The 20,640-nt window shown below is 37.7% G+C and overlaps 1 long non-coding RNA gene across 1 annotated transcript; it reads left to right on the forward strand.

The window, feature by feature from the left end:
• Positions 1-10,091: 10,091 nt before the first annotated feature.
• Positions 10,092-18,606, forward strand: LOC112949363. Its single transcript, XR_003249813.1, has 3 exons — positions 10,092-10,295; positions 12,732-12,845; positions 18,505-18,606. It is a non-coding gene; the product is annotated as an uncharacterized LOC112949363 (long non-coding RNA).
• Positions 18,607-20,640: the final 2,034 nt, after the last annotated feature.

Below are 20,640 nucleotides of genomic sequence, written 5' to 3' on the forward strand. Positions count from 1 at the left end.
AGGAATAGTAGATTTTYTTWAAAAAAAAAAAAGCTTTTGTACTGTTGATATAAGTACTGGTCTATTGGTACACATTGAAGCAGGCTAAACTGAAGGGGGTTTTAAGGAGATATTGCATATGTAAGCTGCTAAAAGTCGTTTAAGCTTTCAGCACTGAGAGGGTAAAAAAAGTACTTCTGAGATGTTGATTTAGGACCAGAAAAGATGTGCTTGGCTAGTTGTTCAACAATTCATAATCCTGAAATTGTTATCTGAAAGGTTTATAATATATTGAGATCATAACTTTGGCGCTCTTAAAGCAGACTGAAAAGGAAGAAAGGAATAATAGTGGAGGAAACCATCCAAGAAAATTGGCTCTCATAGAGCAAGAAGGATTTGTTATTCAGAGGCTCAAATCCTGGTAATGTAGCTGAGTTGTTCTAGTGACACAACGCAAGTAGAAAACTGGCAGAAATAGCCAGTTTAAAATAATCCCTGGAAACAGAGCTGCCTCAATGACTGTCTGCTTTCCAGCACAAAGSGGGATATGTTGGTGGCAAAGTGGGKTTTTTTTTCCTCCCTTGTTTTATTTAGAAATRCTGAGCTCAGCTTAGAGGCTGCTTGCAATTCAGTTCTACAGATTTGAAATGAAATGCAAGTTTCATTCAAATGCAATGCCAAATGTAGGTTTGACAGTGAATGTGAGCTCTGAAAGGTAGTTCATGCTCACAGCATTAGTGATTCCTACTCRCAAATGACTCCTCAAGCACTAATTATTTCAAAGCAAGTTCTGTGTTCCTATGCCCTGGCCAAGTACTGCAACATTTGTGCAGTTACGTTAAGGTGAGTTAGGTCCAGGCTACGCTGCATCTAACTATATTCAGGAAGGAAATAAGAACCGAGTAGTGCGACTACTAGAATTCTGTTAACTGGCCAAACAATACTCTGAAATGCCTTTTTGTGTGGTACTGACAATAAGGAATGTAATATAGCCAGGGCTCTCTTTTAAAGAAGTACCAAATACCTAATTTACCTACATCATCCTAGACAGCTTTTGAATCTCTAAGACAGTGTGGTTCACCATTCTGAAGCCAAATTTTACTTTATCAATTTTGCAAGTACAASTTGTCTATTTTCCACCCCAAGGTTAGAAAAACTGCAGCACTGCAAGAACAAGGAAAGGCATATGATTTACTTCATTGCGTATAGAAGGGTTTTTGATACACAGGACATGTATCTTATCTCACAATTTCATCTAGGACACCATCTCAATGACTTCAGGCACAGCCAAGTCATTCCAGTTTCTCATGTCTTCACTATTTTTTTGGTGTGCCTACACAATGTAGCATACTGAAGTGTAATCCCTACTGCTCACTGTGATCGGCAGTTCTGCAGTTACACAAAGTCTCATAAATGTCAAACATAATGAAAAGAGAAACACAAAGGAGAAAGTTGTTCCTGTTTAATTCCTCTCAGAGAAGCAGCGTGTAAATACACAGTACATCACACTGCAGAGCAGTTAGTTTATTTCCTTTGCTACTAACATAACAACAAAAACACTATCCTTGAAAATAATTCCTTTTGCTAAAGTAGTAGCACTTGACAYATCATGACAATCAGAGCAAATGCAGCAAACACCTAGGATTTCTTTTTGGAGGAGAGTGGGGGACAAAGACCAAAATGTACGTGTAAATATGTACATCTCATATTAGTGTCTCCTAATATGTAACAGTAATTGTTTGCCTCATAGGCCAGACTCTCAAGGTAATAACATTTTTGTGACTCACTATAGGCTGACTCCATAATGAACTACTTTCTCTGTCAATAAATGTGACCACGGTCTACTTGAGTTACAGCTGAAGTCCAAGTATATAGCTCAGTCTAGAGAAGATACTAGGATTGAAATATTTTGTGAGTGTTGCTAAATGGGAACTTCCAGGTTTAATCATATATTTTTCTTATTCAGGTGACTAATGGGATTTTCCTCTCAATATCCAATTTTAAGCCAGTCTGTATCTTGTCTGAAGTGGTAGTTTTTCATAGCAATGTATGCTTAGTCTTTGAATTATCCAAGGAAACCTTGGTTTCTTAAGAATGAATAAAACCAATGATGTCATGGACTTAGTTACTGATTTTTTTTTTCCTACCTTCAGAGGTTGCTTAATCTTAGAGCTTCCTTGAATGAACTGCACATCTGTGTTTTAAATAATACTTTSGAGATTCAGGAAGAAGGTTTGTTTCTTCATATGAAATTCTAAAAAACTGAAAAACAAAGCAGTTTTTTTGAAAACTAGCATCCTTAATTTTACCCACAAAAAATATTATAGACTTTTGGTGTAATGTCAAAGATCTATGTCTATGAGTTTGGCTATTGAGGTTTTGAGTTATACACAAGTCACCTCAGGTTTTAGAACATCCAAGTGCTTTGTGGTCACCCTTCTGAAGTCTTGGGTTGTGAAGTCAGCCTATGGAAATCATAYGTACATCTCCTATATTTTGGGGGTTTGGGGCTTTTTTGTTTTAATTTGGAATTATACCTTTATGAGATGGCAGGTATTTTTGAAGCATATATAGTTTTACAGTATCTCTTTAGGTTTAAAGTGTTGAAAGTCAATTGAGGGCTAAGCATCATCAGGGAATAAAAGTAGTGTAATTTGTGAAGATAAGTGAAGAAGAAATTTGACTGTACCTCAGCTGGTCAGGAGRCTTAGAATTCAAGGGTGAATATTGGATAATTTTCCTATGATTTTTTTACTGTCATTTACTTCCTTTTTTATTATACCTATTAAAAAGAAAAGCAACACCCCTAACGACTAGAGTTAGTACCTCCGGTGCTAACGAAGTAAGTAGTCATGTCTTTCCATCCCAYGTTGTCACATTGTAGTATGTATATGGCATATACTGTACAGCGTGCCAAAGCCCATTATGTCATCTGCTGCACACAGATTGCTCATCTAAGGAGGCTAGAAAGAAGGGCAGAAATGTTGCTGGAAAATGCTAATCTGGTCATGATTTACGCAGCATTAGCAGTGTTCTTCCCAGAGGAAGCTAGGTTTGTACATCTGTAAGTTATTCTAGAAATGAAGCAGCTGGTTGTGGGRTAAGATTGTAGAGAGCTGTAGCTTAGAACACAAAAAGATGAAATTTCTCTTTGCATTTGAAAGGAAAATTTTGGGAAGCAGAGTGCAATTACTGTCATCCAATGGCTCAGCACAAAAAGCCAYGTGCCTCAACTTTAATGGCTTTTATTTTCTGACTTTAACCTAAAGCGGAAAAACATGGGGAGAGGGAGAAGGTCAGGCCTTTAAAAAGAAACATTGTGCGCCTGTGCAGYATGCCAACCTTACCAAATGAAATGCAGCTAGTTCTTAAATGAATTGTTTAGAAGCCGATAAGGTGGAAAAGCATTGCAAAGGCAAACATAAAGTACACTTGTKCAGTGTATGCCAGCAAAAGCTGGCTAAATAATATCAAAGAATGGTTGGTTTAATGTTATTTTTTTCTTTTTGGCACCTAGAAGGTGAAGAAATTTATCTAAATATTATGTAGAATATTATGGCATAGAGACAATCCATGCTGCCTGTTTGGGATCCCCTTTCTATACCCTGTTTTTGTATTGCTATTTAAATAAAGCAACCTCAAGCCTGGAGAAATGGTGATAACTTGAGAGAGAGGAGAGAGAAAAAAAAAAAACTAAAACAAACAGCCAAGAAAGATAATGGTTTGTGGCAATATATCAAAAGATTAATTAGGGTTCTTTTGCCAAAATTACTATGATCAATGATAACCAAGACCTATTAGTTTCCTTCCAGTTTGTGTAAAATCTGCTTTTTAATGCTGTTATARCTTCAGAGGACAGGAGACAATTGTGTTGAAGACCTACAAAAGGCTTATAAAAACCACATGCACTGAAACACAACATTATTACAGACTGTTTTGTGTTTCTCACAGGTASGAAGAGTCAGGAAGAAATTATAGGTATTTATGTGGCATAGGTAGGAAGACTAACAGAATATAACTTGGGTATTYGCAAGTGATGCGTGTGCCGCGGATTGGCTTGTGCTTTAGTAACAGGGGCATTTGGAGATTATTGCTGGCAGATAGGAAAGTAGCCTGGCCCAAAGCAATAGAATTAGCAAGAGCAGTGACAGCAGCGGGTGAGGAATCCATAAGATTTGCATTTAGAAAGCAAGGGTGAGTGAACCAATTCAGCAAACAGAGTGCGGAGCCAGCTGGAAGGGTCATGCTCAAGAAATGTGTTTCTGAAGTACAGGAGCTTATTTTGTGTTTGTAAATTTTAAGTGTTCCACTGTTTTTTTCCAGCCTCAAGTCCTTAAGGACTTTTAGCCTGAAAAAGCAGGGGTAGTTGTCAAATTGCATCTCAACTCCCACGAGTGCAGGAGGAGGATGGGAAAACACCAACCAAAAGGTAAAATAAAACCAGCTCTTAATATATGTTGAAAGGGGTTAGAGAGGAGGACTGYATACCACCTAAGAGGAAAAGTAAAACTGCTATGGTCAATGGTGAGTAAATGGTATAGTTGCCTGAATACCTACAAAAAGGAAATCAGATAAGCGATAGCTTGTCACAGCAAAATATAGAATCAAAAAAATCAGACTGATTCTGTGGAGGCCAGAGGGGAAGGGAAGAAAGCAACAAAACAAGACTTGTGGTCTGGATATGTGAACAAAGAGTTACTAGATTTAGAACTGAACTTATTAGGTTATACCTTATAAAAATGGTAACTCTCTGGGAAATCCTTAGACATATCTGGTGTCTTTAAGAATAAGCAGCTTTGGTAAGAGCTACAGTTTGTATCCAGGTTGACATCTAGGCAAATTCCTGAGAGCTAGAGCAGTACTTCATGCTCCTGAGTGAAGACTGAGTTGGAGGTATTGTCACTTGTAAAATTTGCTAATTTGTGGTTTTACTGCCAATGGTTAAATTAGACAAAAGTATTTATAGTATCAATTATTAATTTCACATTCCAATGTAAAGTSAAAATTAAGTGCAAAAAGTTGTAGCAACAGGAATCTGAAAGAAGGGAATGACAAAACACCTGAAGACATTTGCTTCTCTAAAATGTCTAAGTGTTACTTAGAAAATGATTGGTGCCATACAAAGCTTTGCTATACACCCTGAAATTTCTAAAGAGCAATGGAAAAAAATCTTTTAAACTGTATTGCCACATTGTAGTGAGAATTGACAAGATTCCTACAAGAGGTAAAAGCAATGTTGAACATGTCAGCACTAGAAAAGATACTTTTAAATTGGTATAGGGAGGCAGAGGGAGTTCACATAAAGCAGCAAGCCTTCCTATTTATGAAGCTGAGCTGCAGTATCTAAACTTTTCAGTAGACAAAGAGCACTTACCCTATAGCAGGTACGGTCATAGCAGCCGCATGGCCCTCAGAACCCTTTTGAGCCATAAATTTAAAACATGATCCATAAACATATAGGCTGTTTTTTCAGTCTCTGAAGAAAGACATCTGAGTCTTGAGGAAAGCAGAGCTTTGCCGTATGGAATGGAGACACTTTGTAACCTACTCTAAGAAATTTTGGAGGAGTGAGATGGATGTGTCCCCAACAAATTTTGGGACTAGGATTATTCCTAGGTGAAGGAACAAAGGAAAAAATAGTCCACAAAGTGCTGAATGAGAACTTCTGATTTCTATATAAGATGATAACATACCTGTAGGAGTCCAAAATGATTGCAATGCTGTGAGTTTTATGCTGCCTGCCTGTCTCATTGGGCTTTCTTTTCAAACGTATGGTAATGAAGTTTTGTACTAGTAGTTCAGTGCAACTGCGTTCGTAATTAACAAATGAAGAATAATATGGCACTGCCTGGAGAAAACATCTCAAAACAGTTCTATGAGTTACTAGTTCCTCTCAGTAGATATAACTGAACAGACTGTGGGGCTGATCAATACAGCATAAGATGTTATTGTAAACTAGGACTACAGAATTAAGCCAAAAGAGTGGCTGGTGTGTGCACACGTGGAGCGCAGAATCTTTGTGTAAGGATTAGGTCAAATAGCACAAGAATCACCCTGGTATGTCTTGTATAAAATCTCTAACTTGACTAGCATGACTGAAATTGGAGAAGGACATGGGCAAGGGGGAAAAGTAGTTTGGGAAGAACACCACTGTGAAGCCTGGTGATGTTAATGCTTGTCTAGCTTGCAGGTAGATATCTTACTCTTATGARTGCTACCCACAGGCTTGTAGGTCACAGGAAAAAGCTAGCATAGTTCATTTTCCTTTGTTGTGGAATGGAAGGAAAGGAGTTAGCTTTTCTTTTCCTCATATCAGAACTCTGATTATCATGTGTAGAAGGTAGAGAATCGGGCCCAGAAGTATTGCACTTAAAGCAAAGGAGAATCTATTTCCTCACAGCCAGGTAAGTTGTAAGAATTCACTGAAGAGCTCATTAGAGAGGGAYGTTGACTTCTGGTGCTAGGGAGGTGACAGACTGAGGAACTAAAGTTGGGAAAGGATGGGATGAAAGTAATAACAGAAAATACTGACAAAATGCCTACTGCAAATGCAGGGAAAGGTGGCTTTTTGCCTTCTGCTGCACAGAGGCATTGCCTCTGTCTAAGGAGTTGAGTGACCACCACCTGCTCTCTTCCTCTTTCACAGGGGTGTTGAAATGATCAATTTTACGCAACTGTGATTTTCTGTTCTGTGTATATTTGTACAGTAGATTCTGGTTTGCATTAACTTAGCTTTTTCATTACAGGAAACCAGGCTCTCTTACCTGTTTATCAAATGGAAAAATGTCTTAGTCTTGCCCACTTGTTTGGGATTAAGTTTATCTTCAGATCTGGGGACAAGCTGGTTTATCATTTCTATTTTTATTTAACAAGGTTTCTGAGGTATCAGGGACCTCAGATGTTATTAGTGTTACCTGCGATCTTACTAGATATTGCTTTTTCGTTTTGGATCTTAGGTTTGCTATGGAGTGGTGAGAACAGACATTGATAGAGCAGAGTATGAAGCAGCTGGTCCTCAGACCCCTCCAATTTAAACACTGAGTGCAAAGGTCTTTGTCACTGTGGCATTTTAGATTTGTTGATCAAGGTGTTCACCTCTAGCGTGTGTTGCCCATACGCAAGATGCTAGATTAATTTTGATAGGAAACTTTGTGGAGCAAAGCACTACTCAGTAGAAATAGATGTGGCATTATGCTTGCCTCAGTAATTTCAGATGTGCTGGATAAATGAGTACTTAAATATAAAGAAGCCACAGTTGTTTTTATGGTTTTGATGTATATTTCTAATTTTCTGTTGAAATGTTAGCTTCCCACACCAGGAAGCTTTTTGTCTATTGTAAAGAGAAGGGGTGGGGGGGGAAAGCTTAGGTAGGTGTTTTCTATTCACTTGTCTACTGGAATGTTTTTAAATCCTCTGCAAGCACTAAATACCACCTTACTAATCAAAAATCCCCGAGGAAGACTTCTTATAGATTTCACTATCCTCCAACTATCTTAGCTGTCTGCTGCCTTCCACCCAGGATTTAATTGTGAGCTTATTTGTTCAGACTATTATTGAACAATGAAGATGGCCTAAAATTAATCAGGATATTATTTCTTGGTTAGAAGAGATGAATAAATTTACATTTTTTCCCTGTGCTGATCACATAGTACCTATACAATTATCTGCTAGCTGAATGGTAGCTGCAATTAAATGACTCTCCTCTATCGAACACTTTATTTAAAGCTTACTTGTTTATTATTCTCTGTTACTGTCTTTTTTTCCTGTTTCCTCACTGCACTCTATGCTGAGCTCAAGGGAGGAAATATCTCAGTCTTAGCTGACTATTGAAAAGTTAGCGACTTGTGAATCAGGAGTATTTTAAAAAAAAGATCAATTTTAAGACTCTGATGTGAAGACCAGTAAAAGTACAATACGTCCCTGAAACTGAGTGAAGTTTGTGTAAGAATCTGTAAGCATTTCTGTATATGGGATGTATGTATTCCAAAGTTTGGTTGAGCACAGTTTCTCAAAATGTTTGATGAGCATGGATTTAGGCTATTCCTCTTGCATCTTCTTGACAAAAATTAGTTCCCAAATTGCTGCACGCAGGCACAAGCAGTAGTGTATTATCAGACAGTACCAAGATTCATCCCTGCTCCCTTCTGTACCTCGTGGCAAACAATATATCTAACAGCTTTCATCTTAGCTGGATGGGTGAAAGCAACGTGCCACAAATCCTTAAATGTGGCCAGGGAGCCACAGAGGGTGTCCGTACTTATCTCTAACATAAGGATCTGCAGCGAATCTTCATTRCCACCTTGCAAATTTTGGGGTAATATTAGAGAGGTCTGGGCACTTCCTGCTGCTACCTGGCTTCTCTCCCTGGCAGGAAAATGCAGTCCTGAGCCAGGATGGCATTAGTGGCCTCGCTTTAATTGCTCGTTCCCTCTCCATGCATATGCACGATGAACTCAGTAATGTGAGCAGAGCCAACAAGCAAGGGGTGATACATCTCCAGTCGGYGCTTCCAGTGGGTTTTCTGGTGGATTATCTTCCTGTTTGCCATGGAAAAATGCCACCAAGAGTGGCTGCTGTCTGGCTCCATTTCCTTCTGGCTAGACACTTCCCCTGAAAATATGTGAAATCCTGGGGCATGCTGTGCTCATCCCAAAGAGTCCACAATCTCAGAGTGAAGAAGATTATGGTGATGTGTCAGCTCCACTCCTCATCTGTGCTTTTTGGACCCATTTGGCAGGGATTATCACCAACTGACCTCCTCCGTGCTGAGCAGCTGGAGGAATGATGTCACCCATAAAGTAAAAGATGAGTCAGTCTATTCTTAGCTGTAATACTTAACACTRTTTATCTTCTGTTTCCTGAAGAATAGATGAGTACCTTGTTGGTTCTAAAAAAGGTCATAAACAAGCAAGCACATCCTGACTTAGTTGAACACAAAATCAGTCACGCAGCAGAGGCAGCTTTTTTTCCTTTTAGGTCTCCAGATCTTGATAAATTACTGGGTTATTTGATGCCTTCTGTGGCTATCTTGGTAATGAAATGTCATCATTTCAGTCTTGGGAGCAATTTCCTAAATTCCTTTTACTTGTTTTAATTCTGTTTAACTCAATAGTGAGGAATATCTGCCACTTACTACCACAAATTTACTCGTTTCCCCTTTGCTTTTTCTTTCATCTTTTGTAAACATGGTCGATGCATTAAACTCATAGTGCTTGAAAACTCTAGGCAAAAGAAGAAAAGAAAGAAAAAACAGCAAATACTTAGTCCCTAAATAGATTTATTACTAGCACTAACACAAAGTTCTCATGGAAATGCTGTAGTATTCTTTCTCTTAAACAAAAAAGTGTCCAATTAGAATTTCATCTCCCAAAAAAAAAGAATTATTATAGTTGAACCTGCAACATCTCTTCATTTTCTTCTGTAAAACAGTACTGGACAAGTTTTCCATGAACCCCAAAGCACAGCAAAAACCTGCAGTACTAAGGTTAAGAATTAACCTCAAGTATTTACCAAACCTGGTATGTACTGTTGACTTATTCTGACAGGTGATTGTACTGAGAATGTGGATATTGTCTTTTTGCTGTGTTTTAGCATAGAAATGATTTCTTTTAAAGTYGTATTAGATACTTTTATGTGCTTATGCTATGTAACTCCTGCAAAGAGGAAATTGATACTTATTTATTTTCCCTTCTCTGTCAAGTTCTCATCTATAAAAATCCCAAGTGAAAACATATGGAAATGGTAGGTCTATTTACTATCTCTCTTGTGACCTCCGCCTTCTGCAGACCTTTCTACAAAGAATTTATTTGCAATTATGAAAAGTGAAGAATAGGTTTAGTTTCTAACTTGAGCACTRTGCTCAGAAATGTTGAGAATGTGAAAGTGAATGCTATATGTTAGAGTACATTGACTTTTTGTGAGATGGATTGGAAAGAAATATTGATATAACTTTAATAGCTATTCAGTTATTACTATGAGGAAAATGCAGATGAAACAGGAAGATAATCTTTAGAAAATGGTTGCAATAGTCCTGCATTTCTTTTGCTTCCCTCCTCTCTAAGCTATTAATACCCCAAATAACATTAACTGCTGTATCTTTTTTCCAGAGAACTATGGTGTTTCAGGCCCATTTGCCAAAAACATCCTTATCTAATGCTAATCTTCAACATTAATTTCCTGCGTTAGTTGTCTCTGCCAAAATGTGTACTACACAAGAAGGAATGAATAGCTCTTCTGTGTTGACGGTGGTTCTCAGAAAATAAAACTCCTTGTGCTGATGCCTATTTCCAAGTACTTTTAACGGCAGGGTAATAGAGGTAAGAGCAAAAATTTTGTATAAACTGTAATAAATGGGACAGCTCGYGTTAGAGAAATCTGTTACTATGTTGAGAATGTCTGTGTTTCTGAAGCCTCCTGTGTGCATCACCATCTGTTTCTAAAGAGTAATATACCTGTCTAGCCTCAAGCTATTTTGCCAATGACTCAGGCAATCGGATGAAGCATCCAGCAGTTTGATAAAGATAGCACTGTTGTCTGCTTTAACCAGAGGAGCAATTTAAGCTTTCAGATCACAATAAAGCATGAATTTCTGCATGGAAGTCATAGGGTTACGCCACAATGTTTTGCTGAGTTTTGACATGCGATGCCTGAAAAGAACAGTGTCTAGATTATAAAGCCACTTGTCAGTGGTCCGGCTATGTCRCTGGATGCAACAGGAAATATTTGATATGAAGGTTACAAATCTGCTTTATATCAAAACTATTAATTAAATTTTTCTGTCCTAAATAGTTAGATCATATACAAGTAAGTTACTTTATCTGCTACAAGAGATTGGTCTGAGAGAGAACTTACTCAGGGATGGGGTTTGTAGAGCTCCTCTGCTTCTCTTGAGGTGTRAACATAAAAGGTACAACTTAAACTTTAAACTTTAAGAGTCTATAGYTTTGTGTAAGCTTTCTGCAGTAGARGAATTTCAYACAATAGGCTTGAAAGCATTTGAATTCATAGTTGTTGCTGAATTTGTTACATTCTAAACTAAAAGAACAGAATTTCTCCCCACTTAACTCATAGCATATTCCCTGAAGTGTTCGCATTTTTTACTCTGTTAGATGGGAGATAACCAGTAAACAACCTATTCTTTGTTAATGTGCTGGTCTGTGAGTCATGAGATCTGCRTTTAATTCTTGATTCTGTCAAGCAGTATTGATGTATCATTGAGCAAATAATTATATAAATATATATATACAAAAATGTTTGGTGTATATGCTCCAAGAGCTTGAGATMTTTCTCATCCACAAATATTTCTGATTTGGTTGGTGTGTTTGTTTGAAATGTATACAGTTTGTGTGGAAATGTACCCCAGTGTCATCCCTCTCTAGCTGTCCTCCTGAGCACCATAGTGTGTCTGTAGAGATGGTGCCTGCGCAGTCCTTCAGACCCTGGCTGTCCCCCAGCTCGTGCTGTTTCTCCTCGGTTGCCCACTGTGCACCATGTAATTCTTTGGTCTYTGGCTGCGCAGGGTTTTCCAAAGGCGCAGCAGTCTCGCGCTAAGTAGGTGGGATAACCTACTGTGACAAAGCTGCCTTTTGCCTTCAGGCAAAAATACAGTTCGTACATTAAGATTCCTCCCAAGGAATCCAGTGACCTGGGGCATTTAGGGTAAGAGTTAGGTTTTTCTTACATAAAACCAGAACATTTACCTAGTATTTCAGAACTCTGTAAATGAATGTTTGTGTTTCTCTCTATGTCACTAAGCATCTCTGAAAATTGTTCCTTTTTTTTGTTGCAATAGCCCATCCACTAAAAGAGGATTTTGATATTTTTGTGTGATGGAATTAGTATCATACTTATTTCTGCTACTTCTTCTACTGTTGATACTATTGGTGTTGATAGTATTCACAGATTTTAAATTTTTGCGGCTGGCACTGTGCAAATATATGATTGTACTTACCATAAATAGTAAATTATTCAAGTAACAGGTGCACAAAAGTATAAAGAAGAGGTTTGGGTCAGGAAAGAAAATATGTTATAGCTTAAATTAAGGAAGTTCTGAACTGTGTGACCAGGAGAGTATCCAAGCTGCTTAGCTGTTGCTTAGCTTAAACAGACATTATGAAAGGCTCTTGCCATGAGGGAGAAATTTAGAGGGTAATACATTGTCTTTGCATATGTGTATGAGGAACTCATTCTGTGCATAGATGCATGAAAAGGCAGGGTGGGAAATGTGATATAAAGCCCCATTTGCCAGTGTAATTGGCCTAGCATTATCCATTATTTTCTGGCGCAAGGTATTGAGATATTTTTGAAGTGAAGTTAGGGCTCAAAGAATCCTTAGGGGAAAAAGTGCTTTTTGCTCCCAGCCAAGATATGCATCACTTGGAAGTGAATTATTAAAAGTAATAAGTCCAGTCAAATAGTCCATTTAAACTGGGGATTCATGATAGAAAGTACACAGTGGAAAGCACACTTCTAGATTCATTTGCCTTTGGAAGCAATTGTCAGTCTTCAACGGTCAAGAAGTCAAAATTGTGTTAAGGAAGCTCTGCTCTGTGCAGGGTGATTGGCATGGTTTGTAATTATAGTGGATGACAGTACTAATATTTATTTTATTMTATACTGACTGAATTGTATTTCCGCGTTATATTCAGCTGCTGGGTTTCGTTGCTTTTAATGCAGTCTCATAATGCAGTAGTTGAAAAAAAAATCAATGCCTCCTGTCTCACAGCAGTATACATCTTCATTTCTTTATTTAGCTTTATAGACTGAAGTATCAACAAATTYGTCTATGAGCATGATGGAAAAGCTGTGCGCCTTGCAACCACCAAATCACCTGGTACTTGGTCATCTTGTAGGAACCAATTTTTAAGGTACTTTACATAAATTAGCAGAAGCATTAAAATTGACTTCAATGAAGAAAACTTGGTATGTATCAACTGATATATATGTATTTAATCATAGCATATATAAATGGTAAAAATGCATTCTATATACATTACAAAGACCTTGATAATAACAATATAGATGGCAAGGGAAAATTCCAACTTGATGAAGCTCCTTCATGGAGTTACTATGACTTAGTAGCGTCATACCCTTGACTTGCATCTTGTTGTATGTCCAGCTTTAGTCAGCTTGCTGGAAACATCTACAGTGGAAGATAAGCTGCTTGATAAGTGTTTATGTAGTACAAGCATACTGTAATGCAAATCAAGACAATATGGACTCGGACTACGTTGATTGTCCCAGGACACTACCGTTCTTAGCAGAATCGGTGCAGATGCATGTTTGAAGCGGCTTTGTATAAAACCTCTGCTTTATTTACGATGTAGACGAAAACTACTCTCCAGTAAGTAGCTTTCCCTTGAAAGTGTGTATGGATTATAGTTACCTCCAGATTTCTGATTTTGAAAGCAACTTTGACTTTGATTCATTGAACAATTTTATGTGCTATTCAGATGCAGTTCCCCAAATGTTACTTGAAGTAATTGAGTATGTATTTTTGATCTATAAAACAGCCCTTTAAATTTGTACACATGTGAGAACTCTTTGTGATCAGCCTAAGAGCAATCATCCAAGTAAGAACAGCAACAGAAATTTAGGGGCCAAATTCTTACAGCCCTTGAAATGCTTAAGAATCCCAGTAATTCTTTCTTTATTGTGATTATTTTGTGTGTGTAACAGTCCAAGTGTTTTATCTACAAAAGTACCCACTTTATTACCTCTTCCTGCTTTTTACATATGGAGAAACCAGAAGTAGAAGAAGTTTAAGCAATTTTCTGAAATGGTGTAGATAATGTTCTGTGTAGATGGGAGCAGAGTTGAGAGAGAGCGAAGGCGGCATAAGACCCAAGAAGCCAACAAGCTGTCAAGAGGCAAGGGAACCAAATATTACGTAACTAAAAAGTCGGGATGCTCTTAGGGGTCATTATGTGTTTTGGACTTACCTGAATGTTGAGTTCAGAAATTCAGTCTTGGATTATGTTGTTGTTGGGAAGCAGATTGTGGGGGAGAGAGAGAGAGATCTCAGAGGCTGTACATATTCCCTGAAAGGCAAAATATAAAAAAAACAGTTCAGATGCATGTTTTGAGAGGACTCAGCCTGGATGTATTAAAGGTCTATAATCAGAAAACAGAAATTATTCCTTTTAAAACAAGCAGGCAAACTATAAAAACAAAGATAAAGCTCATACTCTCTTGAGTATTTTTTTCCCTGCAAACTTGCTATTCTAAAGATTGATAGTGGCTTTTATTAAATATTTTGGTGGTTCTTTCTATCTTTTTCCTTACTACCCTTTTGAAAAATTTTCACTGCTTTGGGAATCATATTGATAGGATACGTCCGGTCTATGCTAGTCTATCCAGTTTGCCTAGCTCCTTTTTTGTTCAGGAACAACAAAGCAAAAATTATCTATGCACTTATGAAGAAATACAACTGTAATATTCTTTGGGAGGCAACTTTTCTTATAAATCTCTATTTCTTAGCTAGTAAAAGTCCATGCAAATAAAGTTCTGTAGATGCATAAAGATAGATGGGGGCATGAACTCATATTTGCCAGGGAAGGCAGTGTATGCTCTGTTATTGGTTCTTTTCTTTTATTACATTTTTCTTTCCTAAGGAATATGGCTGTAAGGTTTTATAATAAAAAGGGACCTTTATAAAAAATCTTCCCTCCCTACCGCAAATGCCACTTTAACCTGGCAATCTTTCCTGAAAATTGCTGACTTGTTGTGCTTCTTGACTTTTATTTATTCTTTTTTAAACTCCACTGTATTTTATTCATCTTTCCATTTTCATGAAAACCTAAAAACTTAATTTTGCATACCCATTACAAACCTGTTTTAGGACACATACTTGTAGAAGGATCTTTGTTTTTAAGAAACCCAGTTGGCACAGAAGATGATACCCCCAGCAGTTTTTTATGCTTTCTGTCATCTGTGCATCAACTTTCTGTGCCAAATGTTTTATGACGTTACTGATAAAGAGGTCGAGCGCAAACCTAGTGAAAAGCTGCTAGTCCAGTTGATGGACATGTATTAAGGGACTGCAAATCCAGCACAGGAGATCAGACTAGTGATGCAAGATCCCAGTTTAGACCACATTCTTACCGTAAATCTCAGTGTACTTGTATTTTTTCCTGACTAATTTGGCACAAGGTTGTTTTTTTATTAGAGTGAAGGAAGGAATAACTTTAATAAATTTTGGGGCCTCATTCAGCACATGTGCTTTATGCCATTAATTATAATGGTGACTATCTAACAATGTAAAGAACAAATCTGAATTCAGTGTGAAAAGAAAGCAAAAGAGCCCACACTGAATAATAGAAATTAGGCCCCTAATACAATACAGAACAAGGTGAAAGCACAAAATAGCAAAACTGAAGTCCAATGCCGAGTTACCATTTTATGTTTGAAACCTTGTGACAGCTTTATTGCCAAATTGCAAATTCAAGAAATGGCTCAAGAGCACATAAATTACTTCGGTGAATCATGGAGAGGATAATGTTTTGGAATCATGTATGACGGTTATCTCCCTTACTTTAATTAGGCAATTAATTGACTGATTAAATAAAGTACACTTCTTACAGGTGCAGCTGACACCATTCTAGGAAATATGTGAAAATGTTTTAGGAGGGGTTTAACTTCTAGTATAATCTTGGCATATGATCAAATCTTTTCATAAAGTTATTTCAGTACAGATAAGTATGGGATATTCCATGTAAGTAAGAACAGCCAGCTGTGGAAGGATGGGAAGGAAAAGATACAAAATTTGCCATAAATTCTCATAGCAGTAATTGATCATGACTTAAATTGGAATTGTCAGTATTATCCTTTTATAAGTATGATAAATTGTATACTGTAATCTGTATGAAAGAGTATAACCTACAGAGTAGTAACTCCACGACGTTTATTTTTTTTCCGAGTTATGAATTAGAAGGCTGTGTCCAGGTTTGGACACCAAACTCGATGCTTGATAGTCTATGGTGTACAAGAAGGAAAATTGTTGAAGCTTGGCTACTTTAGCCTGTGAGACATGCATCCCATGAACAACATTTTGATCCACGACCTCCACTTATTTCCTTCAATTCTGTTTCATTAATATTATTAACATTGAATTGATGCAGCATTGCAGCAATTATTAATTGAAAAATCTTTTGTTATTAGTGTGGTACAGAAAAAACATCTCCTGTATTCCTGGCAAACAGAGGTTTGGAAAAGCTCTTATTTTTCTTTCCATTTCTGGGCATAAACTCATGAAATGTTAAGTGAAATTGTTGTGTGAATTCAGATCTGGTGTTAGCAATGCAGTTCTCACATTAATAAATTTACACTCTCTTTCTTTAGGTGTGAGCTTGCATGACAAGCCAAGAATAGATAGATTTGCTATTTGATGTATTTGTGTCTTGTGGCTGTTAAGATACCTTTTCTCACAGACACACACCTAACTAGATATTTTTTTTCTTATTTGCAATGTTATCATAGCATGAAATTGCTTTTTTATTGAACTGCCTCATACTTATTTTAGTTTCTGAAGAAGAATAAACAAGTTAGCTAATCAATAATAGCAGTTAGTTCAGACAAGGATGAACCTGAAAAATTTTAAAAGCCTGATGTAAACTTCTTGAAAGGATGAATTATAAGCCTTACTGTTATAACTCAGTAACTCAGCTGCAGCTATGAGTATCCAGGCCACCTCCTGATAAGGACAGCTAAGTAACCTACTGGATTTTGGACCCTTTCCAATCTGAAACTGGAAGCTTTACTGCTGTTTTATTATCYGTGCAGGTACAGAGAAGGATGCAGGTATTATCTGTGCAGGTACATCCCAAAGGATGATGACATCAGTCAATATAAAACATGCAGGAAAAAGTCATGGAGAAAGCACCTTGTAAAACAGCAYGTTCCCAAGGGAAGGCAGAAGGCAGGAAGTCCAGTTAACCTTTGCACTGCTGGTGTTTTCTATGGTTTCAATAGATTTGTTCAACAACATTGCTTTGCAGAATATTTCAGAGTCTTCAGAGCAGGCAAAAAGAGTCGTAAAAGCCCAAGTTATGTGAGTAGTTATGGGGTGTGTGAAGTCGTCATGTACTGGCATGTGTAAGTAAAGCCTTCATGCCCGTTAGCTTAGCTGCTCCTAGGCTGCAGATCTCTAGCTGTTTCTGTTTTGCTAAAAATGCAGTCATCAGTCTGCTGCTGTGTGAGGAGCTGCACACGCTGGAGAGTGCATGTGAGTGCTGCTGTACAGGGACCGGACAACCTAGCACGTCCGTGTTAGGACAACTGAATTGGCAGCACAAGAGCTGGGTGCAGCAGTGGCAACAGCATGAAGCCCTTTACTGTCATGGCTCTGAGAAACATCCCTTTAACCAACCTGATATTTCCCTTCTGCAGCTGAYGAAGTTATAGAATGAATCAATAAGTAGTCTCTCTGCTGAAGAAAGTACCAAAACATGCAGACCTAAGCTAGGAACAGTGATGCTACATAGTGACCGCTGCTGCAAATCACAGTCTCTGTTCTAGCAAAACACATTCCCTGAAGTATCTAGAATCACACACGCTGTCATAAAATCTTAGATTTAGGAGTACCAGTCTTTTATCAGAGCAGAAATAATTCTGTTGACCTGGAGCTGAACTCTCTATGTGTGCTATTTTGAGACAGCATCTGTGCTAAAAGGCAAAACCAGGTAATACTACCAGGTAAGGTCATAGCTGCGGTTGAGACAGACAACAAAAATTCATCTTCTCTTTTGGACTGGACGGAGGGCTGTGAGCTTGGATTGTGATGTCCTGAGAAGCTGAAGTGTACTACCATTGCTGCCTCCGAGCACAGCRGATAATAGCATTTTATAAAACAGGATGCTAGGATCCCCATCCTCTGGCAGATAAAGGAGTGTGTTTAGCTAGCCCTGCATGGGCTGGCACTCATCTGTCTCTTGCTTACTGCTCAGTGTGCATTTGGAGAGTCTCCTTAGCGAAACAGGGACCCTGGTCTTCAACAGGTGCACAAGTGGAGATTGTCAAGAAGCTTTCACAAGTCTAAATGAGTAGTTTTTGACTTAGGAAATGCATCCACATTGTGACAAAAACATCAGAGAGCCCACCAGAAGATTTAGAAGGTAGAGCTGGAGGCTGAAGGAATTTTATTCAGTAAATCCCTTTTAAATYAGGGAGAAAGTTGAAAAGTTGAGTGAAAATTACATATCCTTTGTTTTCTGCCTTAACRGTTGCCTTTGAATGCTGGAAAGAATTTAAAAAAAAAATGAGAGAGATATTTCATTTTTTCAGAATGAAATGTCCACAAATATAGAAATGGAGTATTCTTCTCTTCTTTCCAAGCAGAAGCAAATCTTTCTTGGTACTGGAAATGAACCAGAGTGTCCATTTATGCGCTCGGAATGACAAATAATCTCCTTTAAGATTTTCAACAGCAGGGCAAACTTCCTTATGGAAGTGTCTCAAAATGTAAAAATTGTCACTTTTTTTTTCTGAAGCCTTTAGGGTTCAAACCTGCTTGTTACTGCTCTGCCCTAGGCACCCGCTTGCTCTGCTCCAAGCACAAATTGCCAGAAGACAGGAGTGTTTGGCTGCCTCAGCTCTGAGGATGGCCATGCCTATAAAGACAACGTGCCTGGAGGTTAGAACAGCTACTTTGAAAACATCGTTGTCTGAAACCAGGGTGAGGTRGGAACAAAATTTGGTATAAATCCTCAATTTTTTTATTCAGGTTTCTGGAAATAAAAGTTCRTGAAAATGTGAGTGAATAAAGGGAAGAAAACTAAACTTTTTATGTATGTATTCTCAGCAAAAAAAAGTTTCCATTCTGTTTACTCCTAATGGCAAACTCTTCACTTTTAGGACTTTGTCTTCTGCATGTTTAAAGACGGGAAGTGGCCCTACTAAATGCCTCAGGTAGCCGGCAGCAGTGAGAGAGGGGTAGCAGCCACCAGGAATGGGATCACCTCTTTCAGAATCACTTAATCATCAAATTGGGTTGGCCTGGCTTGTGTATCTGTACCTAGTGCCCTCAGATGATTGATGTTCCTCACTATTTTGGAGATGGTAATATCCCTTTGGTAAACCAGGGAGGGCTTCCATACTTACCTAAATTATTAGCAAGCCATTGATCCACTGAGAAGCAAAATGTTTTTTGCACAGGTAAGGCAATGTRTATATCTTCAGGTGGAATTTTGCATTATGGAAGCTTATGATCATTATAAATGTGTATTCCAACAATTATGTAAACAATATTAATGAGGTCAGTACATGTGGTATGTTTGCTCACAATAGAGATAAAAACCCATCAGTGGGGCAGTAGACTTTTATCTGAGCCTCATTAAGTCTGCGGGGTGTTGATTTTTCTGACAGTAGCACAAGGTTTGGGGTAGGTCCCTCTATTGCCAAGGGTTTAGTGACTCCTGAAGGGTACTGACTGGCATTTAGTGAACATKGAAAAATTTCTGCCTGGTTTCCTCAGAGTCAGGGTCTCCAAACACCTTAAGCCAGGGCAATAGGTCTGCATAAAATAAGCACAGTAATGCAGGAAAAAAGCACAGTGTGTCTGCTGCCCTTTAAAAGCAAGTAAATAGTTTTATCTGACTGCGTGCRTACTCCAGATGGACGGCCTGAAAGTGTTTGGATTACAGGACTATTAAAAGTCAAGTACTGAGAAGGAGCAGCAAAATTGTTTGTATGGTTTACAAGACAATGCTACATTTATTATTTACATAATTAACTAGGGAATGCTCAGGATTTGAATACAAGTTCTCATGCTATCTCAAAAAGTACTGCTTGATAGGAAGCTTGTTTACTGCAGATGTCTTAGGCTTGATTAAAAAATTGATGTCTGAACTAAGAATAGAACATATGTTATGCTGTGTGTCACATAAAAATAATAAAAGAAAGTTGTGTTCTTATAGCTAAACTAATCTCATCTTTCTTAGCTGCTGGTTGTATGAAATAGTATTGTAGTTGAAACAGAATTTGCATAATGCTTTTGAAAGTCTTAATAGCTATAATAACTCTAATCTARGATGACATGTTTATAATATATAGTAAGCTGAAACATTTAATTGTGTAAAAAGCATTATTAAGGCATATCTTCTAATCAAAAGAGTAATGAAAATGTTAAGTATGATGTTTCTTGTTAACTTTTTCTCCCCTGGGACTGAGTGTCTGTGGAAAGTGAGGCCAGATCTCAACTACCATGGATACAAACAGTTTGAAGGCATTTTATTCTATATTTCTGGGAATGYACCAGCTGGCTGCCCCGAGCTCTGATCCTGTCCCCAGTCAAGCCAATTCATGTTTGATCTTTGATATTATGGTAGCAAGGTCTGGTCTTATGCTATGATTGTTGGGTTTTAATTAAATTGCAGTGTAAAATACAAATATGAGGAAAAATTGAGTTTTATCTCCTGGGTGCTATTTAGTCAATGCACAGGCACATCAAGAGTGCTGCAAAGTTTTAGGAAAATTCTGCTGTAGTGGCTTTTGTTTTGATGAATATACATAATGCAAATGAGAAATTCCTTTCTATGAGGAGTTCTAATATATTTAAAAAATATGCTAGTTTAGAAGAGAAGGCTGACATTTATTATTTCTGTTGCAGAGAAAATTTGTTTTAATTTTTGAAATTATAGCTTTTTTTAGTGTTGTTCTTTATTAAGA

Source organism: Nothoprocta perdicaria, unplaced genomic scaffold (assembly GCF_003342845.1).
Source record: "Nothoprocta perdicaria isolate Ctin4 unplaced genomic scaffold, notPer1 scaffold_291, whole genome shotgun sequence".
NCBI lineage: Eukaryota > Metazoa > Chordata > Aves > Tinamiformes > Tinamidae > Nothoprocta > Nothoprocta perdicaria.